The following is a 15,514-nucleotide window of genomic DNA, read 5'->3' as shown; positions in this document are numbered from 1 at the left end:
GCCACAGGGGTCAGTGCAGGGTCCATTGTTATTTGTCCTCTATATCTGTGATCTGGATGACAATGTGGCAAATTGGATTAACAAATTTGTTGATGATACAAAGATTGGAGGTGTAGTAGACAGTGAGGAAGGTTTTCAAAGCTTGCAGAGGGATTTGGACCAGTTGGAGGAATGGGCAGAAAAATGGCAGATGGAGTTCAATGCGGACATTGGCCCTGACGAAGATGCAGAGTTTGTTAATGACATGTTGATTAAAATAGATACCTGTAGCCGGTTGGAAGCCCGAGAAGAGTGAAAACATCAGTTACGCCGGGAAAGCATGAGATCCTTTATTTTCAATTAACACGCTGCATAATTTCAGTAAATGCAGCACATGTGTAATGTGCTCATCCTTAAACAATGAAAAGTGAGAAAGGTGATATATCGGTATGGAGAGGCCACAGCATGGGATCCACTTCTGCAATACACAAGTCAGGCTGCTGATTACAGTTCAGCGTTCAACACAATCAGACCCTCAATTGTAATCAACAAGCTCCAAAACCTGGGCCTCTGTACTTCCTTCTGCAACTGGATCCTCACCAGGAGACCACAGACTGTGTGGATCAGAAATAACATCTCCTCCTTGCTGACAATCAACACTGGCACACCTCAACGATGCGTGCTCAGCCCACTGCTCTACTCTCTCTACACCCACGTCTGTGTGGCTAGGCTCATCTATAAACTTGCTGATGACACAACTATTGTTGATGGAATTTCAGACAGTGACGAGGAGGAGTACAGGAGGGAGATAGATCAGCAAGTTGAGTGGTGTCACAGCAACAACCTTGCACTCAGCATCATGAAGACAAAGGAATTGATTGTGGATTCAGGAAGGGCAAGTCGAGGGAACACACACCAGTCCTCATCGTGGGCTCAGAAGTGAAAAGGGTGAGCAGTTTCCATTTCCTGCCTGTCAACATCTCTGAGGAACTATCCTGGGCCCAACATATTGATGCAGTTACAATGAAGGCACAACATCGGCTATATTTCATCCGGAGATTGAGGGGAATCGGTCTGTCACTAAAGACACTTGCAGATTTCTACAGATGTACTGTGGAGAGCATTCTAACTGGTTGCTTCACTGCCTGGTGTGGGGAGGCCACTGCACAGGATCGGAAAATGCTGCAGAAAGTTATATACTCAGCCAGCTCCTTCATGGGCACTGGACTCCACAGCATCCAGGACACATTCAAAAGATGATGCCGCAAAAAAGTGGCATCCATCATTATGGACCCCCATCACCCAGGACATGCTTTCGTCTCATTTCCACCATCAAGGAGGACATACAGGACCCTGGAGACACACTCACTGGTTCAGGAACAGCTTCTTCCCCACCATTAGATTTCTGAATAGATAAAGAACGCATGAACTTTCCCTCGTGTTTTGCACTATATTTCAAATTTAATTTTATAAATACCTATTGTAATTTATAGTTTTTATTACTATGCATTGCCGTCACAAAACAACAAATTTCACCATATATGCCGGTGATATTAAAACTGATTCTGATACACAAACACACACAGCTGGGCTCAGACATACAACACTCCCACATTCCTCCCTTTGTGATCCCCTGCTTGCTCCGTGGCCCCCGGAATGAAGCTCAAACTGTTGCAACACCTGCCCTTTAAATTCATGGCTGAGGCTGTGCTGTGTCTGTTCACTGTTTGAGTTCGACATTAAATGAAGAGCATTGAATGGGAAGGAAGGTTTGAATAGAAGAATAAAGATCTCCTCTGAAGGTATATGGGGTCCTGGTGAGAGCGTACATGGAACACTGTGCACAGGTCTGGTCTCCCTCCCGGAGTCAGCCTGTGGGCTGAAGGGAATGAAGAGAAGGTTTCAGAGTGATTTGGGGGGGGGGGGTGCGGTAGTGTCCTCAGAGAGATTACACTGACTGGGCCTGTCTCAAAATTGGAGAAATAAGAGGTGGTCTGACTGAGACAGACACAGTCTCACAGGGTATTGACAGAGTGGGGCAGGAATGGCGTTTTTCTTCACTGGGTGTTGAATAAGGGGGTCACAGACTCAGAATCCGATGTCATCTGACAGCACTCAGATGAGGAGTGCGGAGAACCTTTGGATTTTTCCCCACAAGGTTTCTAAATTCACAAGGAATATTGAAGGCTTGAGCGAACATGGGAACGTTGCAGAAAAGTGTCGCTGAGGTCAAAGATCAGCCATGATCGGAGTGAAAGGCCGAACTGGCACAAGCGGCCGAATGGCCACGCTTAATCCTGTTTCCTATTTTCCAAAACACGAATTTACCTTTGCCCCTTATTCTCCCTTGGCTTCAGCCTGTCCGATTGCACAGGAGAGCGGTGAGAGCACCGGACATCCATAGGCAGCCGCAGCGGCTCAGATCCGGGCTCCCAACAGCAGGAAACAGATCTGGGAGGTAACTGCAGACAATAGGCCCGGATCCACGGCAGGGAAATGCCGGCCACCCTCCGTGTAGCTGAAACATCTCACGGAATCTCCGCCAGTCTCTTCACCTCTGCCATGGGAAGGATTCACCCGGCCGGTCTTGCAACCTTTACCCAAAGTTTAGCTCCCAATCTCCGGCCTCACCCCGGGTCCACTCGCTCTCCGTTCCAAGCCTCGGACCGCACCGAGGATCGGTTCAGCATCCCGCCCACTGACACACCTCAGCCAATAGGAGCAAGATTCTCCCAGCGGTGCCGTTGATTGGCTGTGAGTCTGTCTGAGGACGGGCTGCTGGAGATGTCAGTCACAGTTTGTTCTCAGAATCAAAGCAAGTTCCCCGAGGCTCAAAGTTCAAAATATATTTTATTATCAGAGTGCAGATAAGTCGCTACATACAACCCCGAGAAGCACTTTGCTGCGGAAATAAGGAGAAAAGCTGCAGGATAGTAATTATGACTGGATCAGTGAAAGACCAGCCAGAGTGCAGACGACAGCAAACTGCGCAAATGCAAATATAAATAAATAGCAATAAACAACAGTAACATGAAATAACCGCAGCAGCTACCGACGGATCTCCGGAGCTCTCACCGCTCCCCTGTGCATTTCTGACAGGCTGAAGTCCAACGGAGAATAAGGCGCTTCAATAAAAAAGCAGTTTAGAAACCCACGAGTTTAGAAAATAAGAAACAGGAGGTGGTGTGGCTATTCGGCCTCTTGCGTCTGCTCTCCCCTTCACTCGGAACGTAACACTATTAGACCATAAGACATAGGGGCAGAATTAGGCCATCTGGCCCATCGAGTCTGCTCCGCCATTCAATCATGGCTGATCCTCTTTTTCCCTCCTCACTCGCAGTTCCTGGCCTTCTCCCCATAACCTTTGATGTTATGTCCAATCAAGAATCTATCAATCTCTGCCTTAAATACACCCAACGAGGTAGCCTCCACAACTGAATGTGGCAACAAATTCCACAAATTCATCTCGCTTTGTCTGAAGACATTTCTCCGATTCTCAGTTTTGAAAGGGCGCCCCCTATCCTGAGGTTGTGCCTCTTGTCCGAGACTCTCACAGCATGGGAAACATCCTTACCACATCTACTCTGTCTACCTTTTAATATTCAAAAGGTTTCAATCAGATTCCCCTCACCATTTTGAATTCAACCGAGTACAGACCCACAGACATCAAACCCTTTCATACCTGGAATCATCCTTGTGAAATTCATCTGAACTCGCTCCATGTCTGACCTTTGACCTCAGCACCACTTTCCTGCAATGTCCCCATCAGCGCAGAGCCCCAGAATATGTCTATTAAATTTAGAAACCCTGTGGAGCAAATTCTAAAGATTCGCTGCACTGGTGAGGAAATTTCTCCTCATCTCAGTCCTGCTGAGGTGAACTGTGATATTCAGTCTGTGATCCCTGGTTCCACAGCCCAGCCAGGGATACATCATTCCTGCCCCACCCTGTCACTATCCTGTGAGACTGAGCCAGCCCCTTTTACTTCTCTAAATCTGAGACAGGCCCAATGCGATCAGACTCAGTCATACCACCTCCGATTTCACTCATTTTGTTACGATGATTGGTTGTGGGAGCATCTCAATGGACGGTAAGTGAGTGTAGTCATCCTGTGTTGTTCCCGAGCCTGATGGTTGAGGGGTAAAAACAGTTCCTGAACCTGGTGGTGCGAGTCCTGAGGCTCTTGTACCTTCCAACTGATATCAGCAGTGAAAAAAGAGCCTGGTCTGGGTGGTGAGCATCTCTGATGATGGATGCTGCATCGCACCGACAGCGTTTCATTTCGATGTGCTCAGTGGTTGGGAGGATCCACCCGGGATGTACCGGGCCGAATCCAACACCTTGTGTCGGTTCATCAGGAGGGCGATGAACTACATTGATCATCGTGCCAAATCCTACCTGTCTGGCGGAGAGAGGCACCATCCCAGTCTGATCCTAGCTGCATGCCTGGAGTAACTCCCACAGCGCACTGCCCTGAGAATACTGCAGAGGAGACGAGAGGGCCCCTCCCAGTCTGATCCTTGCTGCATGCCCGGAGATCACTCCCACAGCGCGCTGCCCCGAGATTACTGCAGTGGAGACGAGATGGCCCCTCCCAGTTTGATCCTTGCTGCATGCCCGGAGATCACTCCCACAGCGCGCTGCCCCGAGATTACTGCAGTGGAGACGAGAGGGCTCCTCCCAGTCTGATCCTTGCTGCATGCCCGGAGATCACTCCCACAGCGCGCTGCCCCGAGATTACTGCAGTGGAGACGAGAGGGCCCCTCCCAGTCTGATCCTGGCTGCATGCCCGGAGATCACTCCCAAAGCGCGCTGCCCCGAGATTACTGCAGTGGAGACGAGAGGGCCCCTCCCAGTCTGATCCTTGCTGCATGCCCGGAGATCACTCCCACAGCGCGCTGCCCCGAGATTACTGCAGTGGAGACGAGACGGCCCCTCCCAGTCTGATCCTTGCTGCATGCCCGGAGATCACTCCCACAGCGCGCTGCCCCGAGATTACTGCAGTGGAGACGAGAGGGCCCCTCCCAGTCTGATCCTTGCTGCATGCCCGGAGATCACTCCCACAGCGCGCTGCCCCGAGATTACTTCAGTGGAGACGAGAGGGCCCCACCCAGTCTGATCCTTGCTGCATGCCCGGAGATCACTCCCACAGCGCGCTGCCCCGAGATTACTGCAGTGGAGACGAGATGCCCCCTCCCAGTTTGATCCTTGCTGCATGCCCGGAGATCACTCCCACAGCGCGCTGCCCCGAGATTACTGCACTGGAGACGAGAGGGCCCCTCCCAGTCTGATCCTTGCTGCATGCCCGGAGATCACTCCCACAGCGCGCTGTCCCGAGATTACTGCAGTGGAGACGAGAGGGCCCCTCCCAGTCTGATCCTGGCTGCATGCCCGGAGATCACTCCCACAGCGCGCTGCCCCGAGATTACTGCAGTGGAGACGAGAGGGCCCCTCCCAGTCTGATCCTTGCTGCATGCCCGGAGATCGCTCCCACAGCGCACTGCCCCGAGATTACTGCAGAGGAGACGAGAGGGCTCCTCCCAGTCTGATCCTTGCTGCATGCCCGGAGATCACTCCCACAGCGCGCTGCCCCGAGATTACTGCAGTGGAGACGAGAGGGCCCCTCCCAGTCTGATCCTGGCTGCATGCCCGGAGATCACTCCCACAGCGCGCTGCCCCGAGATTACTGCAGTTGAGACGAGAGGGCCCCTCCCAGTCTGATCCTGGCTGCATGCCCGGAGATCAGTCCCACAGCGCGCTGCCCCGAGATTACTGCAGTGGAGAAGAGAGGGCCCCTCCCAGTCTGATCCTTGCTGCATGCCCGGAGATCACTCCCACAGCGCGCTGCCCCGAAATTGCTGCCGTGGAGACGAGACGGTCACTCACCTCTTTGCGGACTGTGGACTGGCGAAGATCTGTGGAGAAAGATGCAAGGGCCTGTGCCACAGCAGCTGCGTGACAGAAGGCTCACTGATCCTCGGGTAAAGGCATTGCACGGTTTATCTCAGTGAATATTTCATGGCAAATAATGTTTATTTTTATTTTTAAAAAACAACAACGTCTGGGCTCTGTCCAGAATTGTGGAAACTGGCCTTTTACTGGAACTGGGACAGACATGGGTAAAGTCAGAAAGTTTCATCAGGGCTTCACCGTCCAAAATAATCTTTTCCACCCTGTGACGTGGCATGTCCAGTCATGTACTTTCCTCTTCAGCCACAGCATCTGTCTTGTCATAGCACAATATTCTCTTGCTATGTCCACTTTCATGGCATGAACTAATTTAATAGTTGTTTTAAATAGTTACTTAACCCCTGTTTTACACTCCAGTCTGACTCTCTTTACAGCGCGAGAGAAAAAAAAAAAATAAGGTGCTGGAAGAACTCAACGGGTCAGGCAACATCTGAGGGGAATGGCAATTGAGATTTCCGGTTGAGACAGTCCAGCTGAAGGATCTCGACATGAAATTCGATTTTCCATTTCTCTGCACAGATGCTGCCTACTGCTCAGTCCCTCGAGTTTCCAGCATCTGCAGTCTCTTGTCCCTCTCTTTTCAGAACTTGTCCCTTTCAGTTCTGCCTCAGACTGAACCGGGCTCTTCTCTCCGGCTTCATTTATGTTCTGCTTCTTCTTCAGCCCATCACGCGTAGCGGGGCACAAGCCGCCAATAGCAGCTCGCCAGAGTCCCCTGTCCAGGGCGAACGTTACCGGCCCTGTCGCTTCTCCTTTCACCACATGACTCAATCGTCTTCCAGGGGAAGGTCCTTCCGATCCCAGGGATGTGGCCTTTGGAGGTTCGTTTGACATTTCTGTGCACTGCCACTTTTCGGGATGAAGTTGCAAACCCCAGACCCAATGCCGATCCTTTCGCAGCCGGGTTCAGGCAGTCCACGGCCGAGTTTTCATTTCTGTTCTGATCTGTTTAATGTGTTGCTGATCCCACCCTGCGATGGAAATTACCACTATTACTTCCCACTGAACTCATCCAGCAGCAGAATGTTCATTCCCCGAGTCTGCAGCGCGCGTAGTGGACAGTCGCGGTACTGCAGGGGATCAGCAGCTCCCGAAAGTGAAAGCATTCTGACTCAGGAAGTGCTGGAGTTAACATGGCTTCGAAAGGACCGACCGAGAGTTTGAGCGAGGAGGTAATTTGTCCCGTCTGCCTGGATTTCTTCACCGATCCGGTTATTCTGGAGTGCGGACACAACTTCTGTCGCTCTTGTATCACACGGTGTTGGGAAAGGGAGCGGAGAAACTCCTGCCCGGAATGTAGAGAGGTGCTTGCTGACCGCACCCTCAGGGTGAATCGGACCTTAGCAAATCTGGCTGCAAAAGTTCGGAATCTAAGCCTGAACCCGAAAGGGAAGGAAAGTAAACGTCACTGCGAGGAACATGAGGAAGAACTGAAGCTGTTTTGTGAAACGGACAAGACACTGATCTGTCTGATCTGTAGAGACGCGCAGGAACACAGAGAGCACCGCTTCATGCCGATTAAAGAAGCTGTCAAAATCTACAAGGTAAAACTAACCCGAATTTGATCTTCACTCTATCCTCCATTCTTCTCCCTGGGGCCACAGAAGCCTTCACATCGAACACATCATTCCCCGCAACTTTCACCATCTCCAACGGGATTCTACCACCAAACTCATCTCTCCCTCCAACAGCCCAGACCCACCCCTCCTCACAACTCTCCCTCCAAAAGCCCAGACCCACCCCTCCCCACAACTCTCCTTCCGACAGGCCAGACCCACCTCCCCACAACTCTCCCTCCAACAGCCCAGACCCACCCCTCCCCACAACTCTCCTTCCGACAGCCCAGACCCACCACCCCACAACTCTCCCTCCAACAGCCCAGACCCACCCCTCCCCACAACTCTCCCTCCAACAGCCCAGACCCACCCCTCCCCACAACTCTCCCTCCAACAGCCCAGACCCACCCCTCCTCACAACCCTCCCTCCAAAAGCCCAGACCCACCCCTCCCCACAACTCTCCTTCCGACAGGCCAGACCCACCTCCCCACAACTCTCCCTCCAACAGCCCAGACCCACCCCTCCCCACAACTCTCCTTCCGACAGGCCAGACCCACCTCCCCACAACTCTCCCTCCAACAGCCCAGACCCACCGCTCCCCACAACTCTCCCTCCAACAGCCCAGACCCACCCCTCCCCACAACTCTCCCTCCAACAGCCCAGACCCACCCCTCCCCACAACTCTCCTTCCGACAGCCCAGACCCACCCCTCCCCACAACTCTCCCTCCAACAGCCCAGACCCACCCCTCCCCACAACTCTCCCTCCAACAGCCCAGACCCACCCCTCCCCACAACTCTCCCTCCAACAGCCCAGACCCACCCCTCCCAACAACTCTCCGCGCTCTGTAAGGATCGTCCATTACGTACTATAACTCCATTATCCACTCGCTCCTTCCCACTGATCTCTCTCCTGGCACCGACACCTGCAAGCGGGACAAGTGCTACACCCGACTCCTAACCTCCTCCCTCGTCACCATTCAGGGCCGCAAACAGCCCAGTTCCTCCCGTTTCTTCCTTGGTCGAATGTCCTCTCGTATTAGATTCCTTCTTCTCCAGCCCTTTACCTCTTCCACCTGTCCCCTCTCAGCTTCTCACTTCATCACCCTCCCCCACGTTCCCCCTCACGTGGTCTCACCCGTCACCTGTCAGCTGGTTCTCATCCCCAACCTTTTTATTCTGGCTTCTCTCCCATTCCTTCCCAGTCCAAATGAAGGGTCTCATCCCGAAACACCGACTGTTTATTTCCCCTGAATAGATGCTGCCTGACTCACTGAGTTCCTCCGGCATTTTGTGTGATAATCGGGTTTGATCACCTGTTTCTTTTGATGCATCTTTGTTTCTATTTCCTTCACTCTCTGACTTCCAGGATCAGCTAAAATCTTCCTTAGACTCTCTCACAAAACAGAGATCAGGCTTCCAGGAAAAGGAGCAGCAACAGAAAGAGAAGATTTCCGGAGTTCTGGTGAGGCTTCCTGAGGGGAATTTCTGATATTACTGTCGGGTTTTGCTCCCTTTAATGCAGAATAGCAGAGTATCGCAGCTCCAGTGACCTGGGTTCGATCCTGACCTCTGCTGCTGTCTGTGTGGAGTTTGCATGCTCTCCCTGTGACCAGGAGAGACTCCGACACATCCCAAGGACATGCTGGATGAATGGCTAATTACCGTTAACCCTGTAAAGGTGGGGAGGATGTGCGTGAATCAGATGGGAGTTTATGGGTCAATAAGTGAGAATAGGTTTCAGGAAAACGTGAGGGAATGGTGTTGACGGGAATGCACTCAGAAGTAGCATGGACTCCAATAGACCGAACGTAACGACAAAAGGAAACAGAGCACAGCAATGCAGTATATTAATCTTCACCTTTCATTCGACAGGAACAGTCACACAGCCTTCAGTCCCACGTCACATCCCAGTTTGCTGAACTGCGCCAGATTATCACTGAGAAAGAGCAGAGCTTACTCAGGGATCTCAGGGAGGAAGAGAAGAGGATTCTCAACCCAATGGAGAAAAATCTTCTGGCTCTTCAAGAGAATATAAGGATTATTCAGGAGGAAATCACTAAGTTAAAAGAACAGATGGATCAAAAAGACAGTGTGATATTTCTCAAGGTGAGGGATTATATTTCAATTTGTTTCTGTCAAAGGGCACTAAATTGACAGTGGTATATTTGAAATAAACACAGCACCTGGGCCAATTCTAACAAATCAATTGCCGCTGCTGGCAACCTCACAGAAGTTGTTATATTTGCATGATGCGCCCTCCCATCACTCCAATAATGACATTTCAAAATGTTCAAGATATGTTTTCAGGCCTTCATCAGCAAAATACAATCTTGAAGCCATGAAACTTCAGGGTAATTCATTGTAAAGTAAGCTGCAACACATCGGTCAAGAACAGAATGGCATCCGCCCGTCCCCAGCTCAAAGCTGCCCAGAACAAAGTACAGATACGCAACTTTTTCCCTTCGCTTTTACCACGTCCCCACTCACGTGACGAGTTACCATAATAAACACGTAACACAGAATACAATGCAAACAGAAAACAGACGTGTTGCTCCTACACACAGCATTTACAAATGGCAGTAAACTGTTTCTCTCCAGAGAATTGTTGTAACTATTCAGGGTTGTTGTTGTCCCATAATAATAAGAATATTAAGGGATTGGACACGCTGGAGGCAGGAAGCATGTTCCCGCAGATGGGTGAGTCCAGAACCAAAGGCCACAGTTTAAGAATAAGGGGTAGGCCGTTTAGAACAGTGATGCGGAAAAACCTTTTCGCCCAGAGAGTGGTGGATACGTGGAATGCTCTGCCCCAGAAGGCAGTGGAGGCCAAGTCTCTGGATACTTTTAAGAGAGAGTTGGATAGAGCTTTTATAGATAGCGGGGTCAAGGGATATGGGGAAAGGGCAGTTACGGGGTACAGATGGTGTATGATCAGCCATGATCACAGTGAAAAGCGGAACTCGCTAGAAGGGCCGAATGGCCTACCCCTGCACCTATTATCTATTGTCTATTGTCCCAAAACTGTGCTTCCACAACTTGTGTACATCCCAGGATGGAATGCACACTTCTCTGAAATTATTTACTCTGATCATAACACAAAGCTGCTGACTGTGACATTAATTCTACATTAAATATCCTCCAAAACTCCCATTAACACCCGGTTCCGGTCACAGGCTGTGAGTGTGTCTGTTGCAGTTGTTGTGAGGGTCTCTCTGTCAATCAGTGAGAACAAAGAATTTGACCCACAACTCAGACTTATCTTCTGTATCTGGTTTCCATCAGATTAGGGAAATTATTTCTGTCTCTTTACTTTTACAGATAACATTCAATCGTTCAAAACATAACCAGGCCATTCGGCCCATTTTCTCCTCACAATTTCCCCGCTTCACAATCCTCCACTCACCTGCTCACCACAACCAGCAACGGTGCCCCGAAAGCTCTGGTCCCTCAGGTGTTTATCCAGCCTCCCCATTACATTCAATCTCTGCTGTTCCATTTCAACCACTCCTGTGGCAGCGAGTTCCACATCTTCTTCACTAAATTTCTTGTGGAATTTGTTCAAATCCATCTGGAATTACATCTCCCCACAAATCTCCCCATAAATAGAGGTACTTCCTCCACCCACACACAATCACATACATCACTGATCTTAAATTCCTCCATCCTATCACACTGACGTCATATCCAGATGAAAATGCACAGCCTGTCCTGTCTTCCTTGTAAGTTTCATCCTCTCAGTAATGGTCTGACATTCAGAAACTTTCCTTGTAAGTTACCCTGTGGTTCTGTATTGTCCGTGTGTGTGAGTGACTGTGGGATGGGAATTTTCAACACTTTGTAATGATTTGGATGAATTTCAGGATATGGACAGTAAGTCCAAGTCTAATCGGATTGGTGTTATATTTATTTCAGGAGGAAGCTCGTCGGAACAGGAGGTAGGACAGGCTCTTTACTGAAACCCTTAATGGATTTGTAAAATAGTTCAAAATAGCAATTTATAACCAGCAGTTTAATATTTACAGGGTTAATGACAATGTCCAGGAATTGGCAGTGACAGATGAGACCCTACCGGTTGAAAAATTCGATCACCGCTATTTGTTGAACACAGTGCTGAGAGAAACGCTTGATGCTATTAATCGAGGTAAAACTTATAAAGATTCATTTCCCCTTGTTTATGAATCTCAATTTAGTTCCAATTTGAGGCAAAGATTGTCTGTAATACTGGGCTGAAGGGGAACTGAAGTTTATTCCACATCAACCCCACCAACTGAGAGGCATCACTGTCACATGGTCAGCTGGAGATGTCAGACCCCTGGACACACCAGCACAGGGTCCCAATAGAACCAATACACGGGACTGGCAGATGAACCACTGTGTTCCAATCCCAGGCGAACGCACTAACACACCAGGACATGAGTTTGGATTTAACCAGAGAAACTGGGAATTTAATACTGACAATAATATTGTAGGGAACACACACCAGACTTGTGATGAGACACTGTAACATACAAATTCTTCAATGTGCACACTCTCCTTCAATGTGTATACACACCACACGTATATTTAGCACAATCAACACACACACACACACACACACACACACACACACACACACACACACACACACATAATACACTATCAGAGTGTGACACACGGCCACAGAAATAGGCACAAATAATTCGCATCATCCTCCTGAGGAATCTAACCCTGGAGTCTGTTCTGTGGCACTGAGCTGCCCTCTGATGTGACAACACATCAACTCTTCACAGACAGACTCCAGGGTGAGATTCCTCAGGAGGATGATCTGGAAGGGTTTGAAGGATGTTGAACTCACAGCCCACTTCATCAAACGGCAAAACTAAGATGTCTTCTTGAGCATGGCCCATTTGTGTGTCCTTGCCCCGTCTAGATCCCTCTAACCATTTCCCATCTGTGTACCTGCCCAAATTTATTTTAAAATATTTTATTTTTACCTGTTTCTACAGCGTCTGAGGGCAAATTCCATTTACCAACCTCCCTCTCTATGAGAATGTTACCCGATAAGCCACTCAGAAAAATTTCCCGTCTCACATTCAGTCTGAGGACTCTGGTTCTGTACTCTAATTTCTTGGAAAAATAAACTTTATTTAAGCTCCTTATGAATTATTTACCTCGATAAGGGGTCATATCTGAACATCCTACACTGCAGCTGAATAGCCCAAGCTTATCCACTCTCTGCTTTTAACCCAAGCCCCCAGTCCTGGTAACATCCTCCTGAAGCCTCCTGTCCAGTGTAATGACATCCTCCCCATATTCGGGAACCGGAAATGCAGACAATGCTCCAAGTGTGGTCTATCATCGACATCAAAGGCCTTGCTGAATTTCATGTTGACGGTATGGAATAGGCTGATGAATACACGACTGAAGGTGCTTTATTAGATTGGGACATGAAGGTCGGCGTGGGAGCTAAGTTCTGAAGGAAGGCAGTTTTTTTTAAACTTCACCCACAAGAACGGCGAGACTGCGCAGGACAGCGCGGAGAATTTAAAAAGATGACGACCCTATACAGCGGGCAGCGGAGTGGGTGGCAGCAGAGTGTAGGGCTTTGGCTCAACGGGCTTAGGCAATAACGGGAAGAGGCGAGAGCACAGAACCAACTCTTTTTTTCTCCCCTTGGCAAATCTGCCCGGATGGATGGGGGAACAGCAGGGCACAGTAGCTAATGGTTTAAAAAGTTTGTGTGCTTGGCGAAGTAAGTGTGTGAGTAGACCTAGCTTTCATTTATTCATTCCTGTAGAATTAACTAGCATGTCTGCAGGGTTAGTGCTTTTTTCAGGGCGTCAGATGTGGGAATACTGGGAGACCTCCAGCCTCCCTGATAGCCACATCTGCGTCAGGTGAACCAAGATTCAGCTCCTCGGAGACCGTGTTGGGCATCTGGAGCTACAGCTTATTAGAGAAAATGAAGAGGTGATAGACAGGAGCTACAGGTAGATAGTCATCCCTAGGCTACAGGGGTCAGAAAACTGAAAACAGAAAACAGAAAAATGCCCGGATAGTGGAGAGCACCCCTGTGGCTGCCCCCCTCAGAAACAAGTATATCGTTTTGGATGCTGTTGAGGGGGATGACCTGACAGGGGACGGCCACGGTGACCGGGTCTCTGGCACTGAGCCTGGCGCTGTTGTGCAGGAGGGAAGGAGGGAGAAGAGGACTGGGAGAAGGGGATTGCATAGTCAGGGGAACAGACTGGAGTTTCTGTGAGCCTAGCAGAGATACCCGCATGGTGTGTTGCCTCCCAGGTGCCAGGGTACGGGATGTCTCGAATAGGGTCCAAAGTATCTCGAAGGGAGAGGGCGAGCAGACAGCTGTCTTGGTACATGTTGGTACAAATGACATAGAGAGGAAAAGGGAGGTCCTGAAGAGAGATTTCCGGGAGTTAGGAATGAAGCTGAGAAGCAGGACCTCCAGGGTAGTAATCTCAGGATTGCTACCTGTGCCACGTGCTAGCGACGGCAAGAATAGTAGCATCAGGGACATGAATGTGTGGCTGAGAGACTGGTGCAGGGGGCAGGGCTTCAGATTCTTGGGTCATTGGGATCTCTTCAGGGAGAAGTATTACTTGTTCAAAAAGGACGGGTTGCACCTGAACCATAGCGGGAATGTTTAATAGAGAAGTTAGAGGGGGTTTAAGCTAATTTGGCAGGGGGATGGTAAAACGGAATGTCAGAGTGGAAGAGGGGGAAACAGAAATAAATCTAAGATAGTGAGCAGTAAAGATGTCAGGAAGGACAGGCAGGTGATGGAGCAAATTTGTAGCCACTGGGATGAGTTGCAGTGCAATCAAAACAAACAGTACCAAATACTGGACTTAAGGTGTTAAACTTAAATACACACAGCATAAGGAATAAGGTGGATGATCTTGTCATACAGCTACAGATTGGAAGGTACAATTTTGTGGCCATCACTGAAACGTGGCTAAAGGATGCATGTCTCTGAGAGCTGAATGTCCAAGGATACACGGTGTATCGAAAGGATAGGCAGGTAGTCAGAGGGGGTGGTGTGGCTTTATTGGTAAGAAATGATATTACATCATTAGAAAGTGGTGATGTAGGATCGGAAGAATCTTTATGGGTTGAGCTAAGAAATCGCAGGGGTAAAAGAACCCTGATGGCATTCATCTACAGGCCTCCACACTGCTGCAGTGAGGTGGACTACAAATTACAACAGGAAATAGAAATGGTTTGGCTGACAAGAAAAGTCAAAGCCAAAGTAAAAGCAAAGGGGAGGACATTCTAGGAAATAACAAGTACTGGGAAGACTGAGGATTGGGAAATTTTTAAAAGCTTACAAAAGGAAACTAAGAAGGCCATTAAGAGGGAAATGATGAACTATGAATGGAAACTAGCAAATAATATCAAAGAAGATACTAAAAGCTTTTTCAAGTATATAAAGAATAAAAAAAACAGGTGAGAGTGGATATAGGACCGATAGAAAATGATGCTGGAGAAATTGTAATGGGAGATAAGGAGATGGCTGAGGAACTGAACGAGTATTTGCATCAGTCCTCACTGAGGAAGATGTCAGCAGTACACCGGACAATCAAGGGTGTCAGGGAAGAGTAGAGTGCGCAGTCACAATTACGACAGAGAAAGTACTCAGGAAGCTGAATAGTCTCAGGGTAGATAAATCTCCAGGACCAGATGGAATGCACCCTTGAGTTTTGAAGGAAGTAACTGTGGAGATTGCGGAGGCATGAGCAATGATCTTTCAAAAGTCAATAGATTCTGGCATGGTTCAGGAAGAGTGGAAGATTTCAAATGCCACTCTGCTATTTAAGAAAGGGGCAAGGAAGCAAAAAGTAAATTATAGACCTGTTAGCTTGACATCGGTTGTTGGGAAGTTGTTGGAGTCAATTGTCAAGGATGAGGTTACGGAGTAGCTGGAGGCATATGGCAAGATAGGCCACACTCAGCATGGTTTCCTTAAAGGAAAATCCTGGAAAACCCATTGAAATTTTTTGAGGAGAT

The 15,514-nt window shown here is 49.0% G+C and overlaps 1 long non-coding RNA gene across 1 annotated transcript; it reads right to left on the bottom strand.

Moving 5' to 3' along the window:
• Positions 1 to 314: 314 nt before the first annotated feature.
• Positions 315 to 2,664, bottom strand: LOC132389733 (uncharacterized). Its single transcript, XR_009510654.1, has 2 exons — positions 2,308 to 2,664; positions 315 to 457 (listed from the first exon to the last, which is right to left on the bottom strand). It is a non-coding gene; the product is annotated as an uncharacterized LOC132389733 (long non-coding RNA).
• Between the last annotated feature and the right edge of the window lie 12,850 nt (positions 2,665 to 15,514).

Source organism: Hypanus sabinus, unplaced genomic scaffold, assembly GCF_030144855.1.
Source record: "Hypanus sabinus isolate sHypSab1 unplaced genomic scaffold, sHypSab1.hap1 scaffold_643, whole genome shotgun sequence".
Taxonomy (NCBI): Eukaryota; Metazoa; Chordata; class Chondrichthyes; order Myliobatiformes; family Dasyatidae; genus Hypanus; species Hypanus sabinus.
Note: the sequence above shows the minus strand (reverse complement) of the source record. Positions and strands in the feature narration are given on the sequence as shown.